Source organism: Sciurus carolinensis, chromosome 2 (genome assembly GCF_902686445.1).
Source record: "Sciurus carolinensis chromosome 2, mSciCar1.2, whole genome shotgun sequence".
Classification (NCBI taxonomy): domain Eukaryota; kingdom Metazoa; phylum Chordata; class Mammalia; order Rodentia; family Sciuridae; genus Sciurus; species Sciurus carolinensis.
In genome coordinates, this window is record NC_062214.1 from 29,505,741 (window position 1) to 29,511,919 (window position 6,179).

The 6,179-nt window shown below is 43.7% G+C and overlaps 1 long non-coding RNA gene across 1 annotated transcript; it reads left to right on the plus strand.

Moving 5' to 3' along the window:
- Positions 1 to 20: 20 nt before the first annotated feature.
- LOC124977160 (uncharacterized) lies at positions 21 to 1,563 on the plus strand. The gene is made up of 3 exons (XR_007107110.1): positions 21 to 216; positions 348 to 470; positions 1,226 to 1,563. It is a non-coding gene; the product is annotated as an uncharacterized LOC124977160 (long non-coding RNA).
- The last annotated feature ends 4,616 nt before the right edge of the window (positions 1,564 to 6,179 follow it).

Genomic DNA, 6,179 nt, shown 5'->3' on the forward strand with positions numbered 1-6,179 from the left:
GGGGTGAGGGACCCGGATGCCCGGGCAACTCCCGCCCACCTCGCTGAGGGCCCTTGGCTTCAGTGTCGACAGTGCGCAAGCGCGCGGTTCCCTGCCCAGGCCTGGTCCCGCCCTGCCGGCTGGCGGAGTCTAACAGCGAAACTGCGGGGGTTTGGGCTGTCTTTCTGGAGTGTTCAGAATTTCTCTAGCCCTGGGAGCATTTTTTCACAGTGAAAGGTGAGACGCCATCTCTTTCGAGCATCCCGCCTAGGAGTCCTCGTGGACACAGGGATGCGCACGAGATGGGACACCCATTAGTTTGATGGGGAGACGTACACACCGCTCCCTCTTTCCATCAATCTTTGCAGGACAGCCTGAGAAAAAATGAGACCTGGACTCAGCCCAGACAGTGAAGAGAAGTGTGTGCAAGAAACAGTGCATTTCCTTATTTAATTATATCTTACCTAGCCCTCTCAGCCCCCAATTTCCAGGTAAGAAATTTACCTGTTTTGGTGGGGGCTCAGCCTTTCCTGTAATACTAAGACCAAGTGTCTAATGCAGCTCCAAGGATTTCTTGTTTTTAGCAGGTAGTGTGTTCTTGTTCCCAGTTCCTTGACTTTGCAGCTCATGGGGCTGGGAGGAAACAGCAGGCCTCAAAACCTCCTCCGAGACTTCTCAGCAGTGTGAGCACTGCCCCTCAGGACTTGCAAAAATGATCGCCCCCCTTTCCTCAGTCCCCACCCTTTCTAAAGTTCTTCTTTTTCCTACCCTCCCGGACCCCTCACATAGACCACAAATAGCTCAGTGGCTTAACTTTAGGAAGTAAAATGTCGTCATGGAAATTGCCTGCAGGCCTGTTCCTCCAGCTTAGACAAACCATAAGCCTCCAAAACAAGGGGGAAGTAAAGAGGAAACATTAGTGAGCATCTCAAGAAGTAACCTGCTACTCATTGGTCACAGTACCCCAAGGTGAGAGATGGGTATGAGCATGTGCTGGGGAAAGCGAGTAGCTCGTTGATTGGAGCTGCGGAAGACCACCTATCTTGCAGTCAGTCACAGCGGTTACCAGGATGATCTTCTCAACCCAGTTTTACTGATACTGATACATGTCATTGTCTAAAGAGGATCTTCTCCTTTCTCCCCTGGGCTGCCAAAGACATCTCAATCCATTCCCATGCAAATCTATTCTCATGATGTGCAAATCTCATTTCCTGCCCCACCTGGTGCCTTAAACTTTATTTTTCAGCCTTTTCCAGAATACCATCATGATGTTTCACCATGAGTGACTTCATTTCCTGCTGATTTCTTTACAAGGAAAGCAACACTTATCCAGCAACACACAAAAGTTGCTTTTTCCTCTAAAAATCCACAAGAGATTTTTAGGGCTGTGAAAATCCTCTGCAAGATACTATGATGGTGAACACAAGTCATTATACATTTGTACAAACCTGTTATTCGTACAACACCTAATGTAAACTATGGACTTTGGGTAATGATGTGTCGATATAGATTCATCAGTTGTGAGGAATGTACTGCTCTGATGGAGGATGTTGATAATTGGGGAAGTTATGCATATGTGGGGAGTATAAGGGAAATTGTTGCATCTTCCTTCCAATTTTGCTGTGAACCTAAAACTGTTCTTTAAAAATTAAATATTAAAATTCACTTTTTTAGGAGGGTCTCCTTACTGCCTTCACCCACTGACATACTTTCCTTTGAAATCCCCACCTGTGCCATTTACCCTTCCCTCTGGGCACCAGGCACCCTTTGAAGTCCCCATTCATTTGCATATTTTGGCCCCCACCAGAATGTGAGTTCTTCAACATCAGGAGCAGTGTCTCCTTAGAACCGAGCATGTGACTGGCACACAATAGACATGCAATAATTATTGGTGGAGGCAAGTCTCCTGGCAGCCCAAGGAGGCTTCAAGTGGAAGAGAAATGCATTACTTTTCTTCTCCCTTCTTATGACTTCGCTCCTTAGACCTGTGTTTGGAAACCTGTTTTATTTGTTTATAAAGCTTGGCTAGTAATTGCTAGTCCAAACAGGCTACAGGGTAGAGGGTGGAGTGGCTCCAGCTTCATGTCTTTTGTCCTTAGGAAAATTAGGTGTTAGAGAGAAAGAGAAAATTGCTTAGTGATGCACAAGGGTTTACTCACTGCCCTTTTCCACTCTCAAGCACTCCCATTTCTCTAGGCAAAGTACTTGTGATTGAGGGGTACAGGTGCATCAAGGGAGATCCGGACTGTTCTTTCTTTGGAGGGTTTATGTGGGTTTCCAGGCATTCAGAATTTGAAGGAGTGACTTTCCCAGCTAACATGTTCCCTTGTTCCGCATGAAAGGTAGGGAGGGGTGGAAAAGACTTCACTGTTAGTGCTTTGGAAGTTGCCTCTCTGTGTGTCTCTATCTCCTTTGTATGGTTTGCATGTGTCCCTCAGATTTCATGTGTTGGAAACTTAGTCACTAATGCAACAGTGGGATCTTTAAGAGGTGATTAAGTGAATGGATTAATGCCAGCATTGTGAGAGTGAGCTCCTGATAAAAGGATGAGTTTGGTTCCCTTCTCTCTTTCTCCTATATGCACTGTCTTGCCCTTCTGCCTTCCACCATGGACAATGCAGCAAGAGGGCCTTCACCAAATGCCAGCCCCTGATCTTAGACTTCCCATCTTAAAGAACTGTAAGAAATAGATCTCTGTTCTTTATAAATTATCCAGTCTTGGGTATTCTATTATAGCAGCAAAAAAGGACTCAGACACTCCCTCCTCCTAACCTCTCCCCACCTTCCTATATTATACTTTCTTTATAATAATAATATTATAATACCAATTATTAATAACATAATAATAAGAAGAATTATTATTAGTGATACTGGAGATTGAACACAGGGGCACTATACCACTGAGTTGTACTCCCAGCACCTCCATTTTTAAGTTCTTTTTTTTCTTTTTGTACCAGGGATTGAAACCAGGAGTGCTTAACCATGGAGCCACATCGCTAACCCTTTTAAAACATTTTATTTAAAGACAGGGTCTTGCTGAGTTGCACAGGGCCTCACTGAGCTGCTGAGACTAACCTTGAACTTGAAATCCTTCTGTCTTAGCCTTCCAGGTAGCTGGTATTACAGGCATATGTCACTGTGCTCAGTTACTATATCTCCTTTATAGTATTTCCTCACCTGCAACCCATCTCAGAAAACTCTGCCCTTATCCACATGGTCAGAAGTCCTTCAAGACTCCAAAAGAAATGATGTCTAATTTTACATCAAGTATCTGTGACTAATTTTAGAATAGCAACTTTCTGTATAGCAACTACAGTGGGAACAGGAACTGGATTTAGTCATTTTTGGATTTGGCACTTAATGCACGTTTGTCAAATGACTATCTGACTAATGAAGGCAAAATCAGTCTTTCAGATAGAAGCTAGAATCGAAGATTGCTACAGCCCAATCCCTCTTCCCTACCTAGTGGTAGGTAGGTCCTGGGGGAAGGGCTGTCCATCTGATGTAAAATTAGACATCATTTCTTTTGGAGTCTTGAAGGACTTCTGACCATGTGGATAAGGGCAGAGTTTTCTGAGATGGGTTGCAGGTGAGGAAATACTATAAAGGAGATATAGTAACTGAGCACAGTGATATATGCCTGTAATACCAGCTACCTGGAAGGCTAAGACAGAAGGATTTCAAGTTCAAGGCTAGTCTCAGCAGCTCAGTGTTTTATGAACACCATCTCATAAAAATATCCCTCCTCTGGACAATCACTTGACTGTTTAATTAGCCAGAGTTCTGATTGACCCTTTCAAGGGTTGACCATGCAGTGCTTTTGGCCTCTTGTACTGGACCAGCAAAGGAGTTCCACCATTCTGTGAGAGCAGAAGGTGTCCTCCTGTATTTCCTGAGTTCCTTCATTCCAGGAATAATGAAGAGATCTGTCAGGATGGTTTCTCCTCATGTGGACCTCTTGGTGGGATGTGACCTTGCCTTTTTTTGTGTGTGTGTGGGTTGCTTCTCAATGCAGGATGTACATGTGTGACCATGAAGCAGTGAGAGTGGGGAGGAAGCAAAAGTACCTGTGTGCACGACGCCTTTCGGCCTGGCTGTGTGTCCACCCTCAGGCCAGTGAAGAGGCTGGGAACCAGGGATTCTATTTCCCCAGTCACTAAAAAGCTATCTTGCCTTTTTGGTACACATTCAGGTCCAATCACCCAAACAGAACTCAGAGTTCCCAAAATGTAAGCGTGTTCAGAATCCTGTGTGGGAGCTTGAACCAGACACAGATATAGGACAGCATTTTCAGGGATGGTACAACCTACTCAGACTCACTTTCAGACTGGAGAACATTTGTCTTAGTATGGATTATCTCAAGAATAGATTCCTGGGTACAGGGATTTGGATGTAAGTAATTTATTTGGGAGGTGATCCCAGAAAATAGGAGTGAAAAAATAGGGAAAGGAAGATAGGGAAGGGAAAGAAACCAATAATACGAAGTTATATTAATGGGCAAGTTACTGTGCATTTGCCCATAATTGAGACTTAATCCTACTAGGAACCAAGGAAACAACTTTGTGAAATAGCTCTCAGAATTGTCCTCCCAGATAGAGCAGGCTGGAGTATTTTTCCACTGACTTCAATCTTCCCATTACTTATAGATGACCATCAGGGAACTTTCAAGTTCCACCTGTACAGTCAAGCAAACTGTCCAACTCAGCTTCTCCAGTTTTGGGTTGTATATCTCCTACCACTCCTGCCATCACCATGAGAATGCCAACATCACCATAGTTTCTGCCCCAGCTGTACCACTGCCTGAGCTTGAAAGGGAAAGAAGCAAAATGGGATACTTTTTGCCCACAACTCATTTTAGTAGAAAGGAACTATGGTGGTTTCTTCTTCCTTCATTTCAACCTATCTAATCTACCCAAGTAGCTCTCAACCACCATCACCTCATCTCAAAGCAAGGACAGGAAAGAGAGATAAGACAAGAACAACAGGCGGATTTTTTAGAATGTTCTCCAGCTGCTGCAGCTTCCCCTTTAGGCAGGCTTCCCTGGTTATCTTGGCTTCCTGCCTTTCAACCTTCATGATTGTGTTAGTCAACTCTTCATTGCTGTGACCAAAATACCTGACAAGAGCAACTTAGAGGAAGAAAAATCTATTTGGCTCATGGTTTAGGAGATTTAGTCCATGGTTGGCTGGTTCCATTGCTTTGGGCTGGAGGTAAAGGATGTGGCAGAGGAAAGTTGCTCAGTTCATGACAGCTTGGAAACAGAGCAGAGGAACTAGGGGAACAAGATAAAATTCCCAGTGGTATGCCTCTGGAGACCCACCTCCTCTAGCCATGCCTGACCTGCCTGTAGCAGTAATTCTTTCAGATTATTAATTCATCAAATGGATTGATCCACTGATTAGGTTATAGCCCTCATAATCTAATTAATCCCCTCTGAACATTTCTTTATTAATGAAGGAGTTTTGGGGGGAATACCTCATATACGAACCACAACAATGATCACAATCAGGAGTCAACTCTTTATGTTCTCAGAGATGGGTTCAGGCAATGACTAAGAAAATAAATTTGAATTTGTAGGGGAGCAGAACCCTCCACTGGGAGACAGAACTCCCATCCCAGGCCTTTGGCACCATTACTTGGCATTTCTCACTTGCCTGTTTGAGAGACTCATTGGGAGGGGAATACTGGGAGGATGTATCTTCCTAACAGCACTGAAGGTTTTCTCCTAGATAAGATGGTGACTTGGATCTATATCTAATTTTGCTTCTCCAGAATCCCACTAAAGCTACTATAAAGGAATTTTAAAAAGAAAGGTACAAAATTCATGAGGACAGAGAAAAGAGAAGAGACAACAGCAAAACAATTTTGGGAGCTAGAAAACAGAGGGGTGCATGGTAATTGACTTAGAAGTTCCAAGAAAACTGAAACCAGGGAAAGCTAAGAATGGCCCTATTTTCATGGCAAAAATAAAATATTAAAAAAAAAAAAAAAAAAAAAAAGGAATTGGCAGTCTTAGATTCTTCTAGAACAGCAAGCCAAAATCAGGAGAACTGGGTGAAAGGTAATTGTAAAGTAGTCTTAGTTCACATTTCCCACTCTCCAGCTGTGGGCCTTTCCCCACCAGACAGAGGACTGTAGATTTAGTCTCCGGAGAGGGTGCCTGGAATGGAAGCACAGGAATAATTGAGGACAAAGTTAC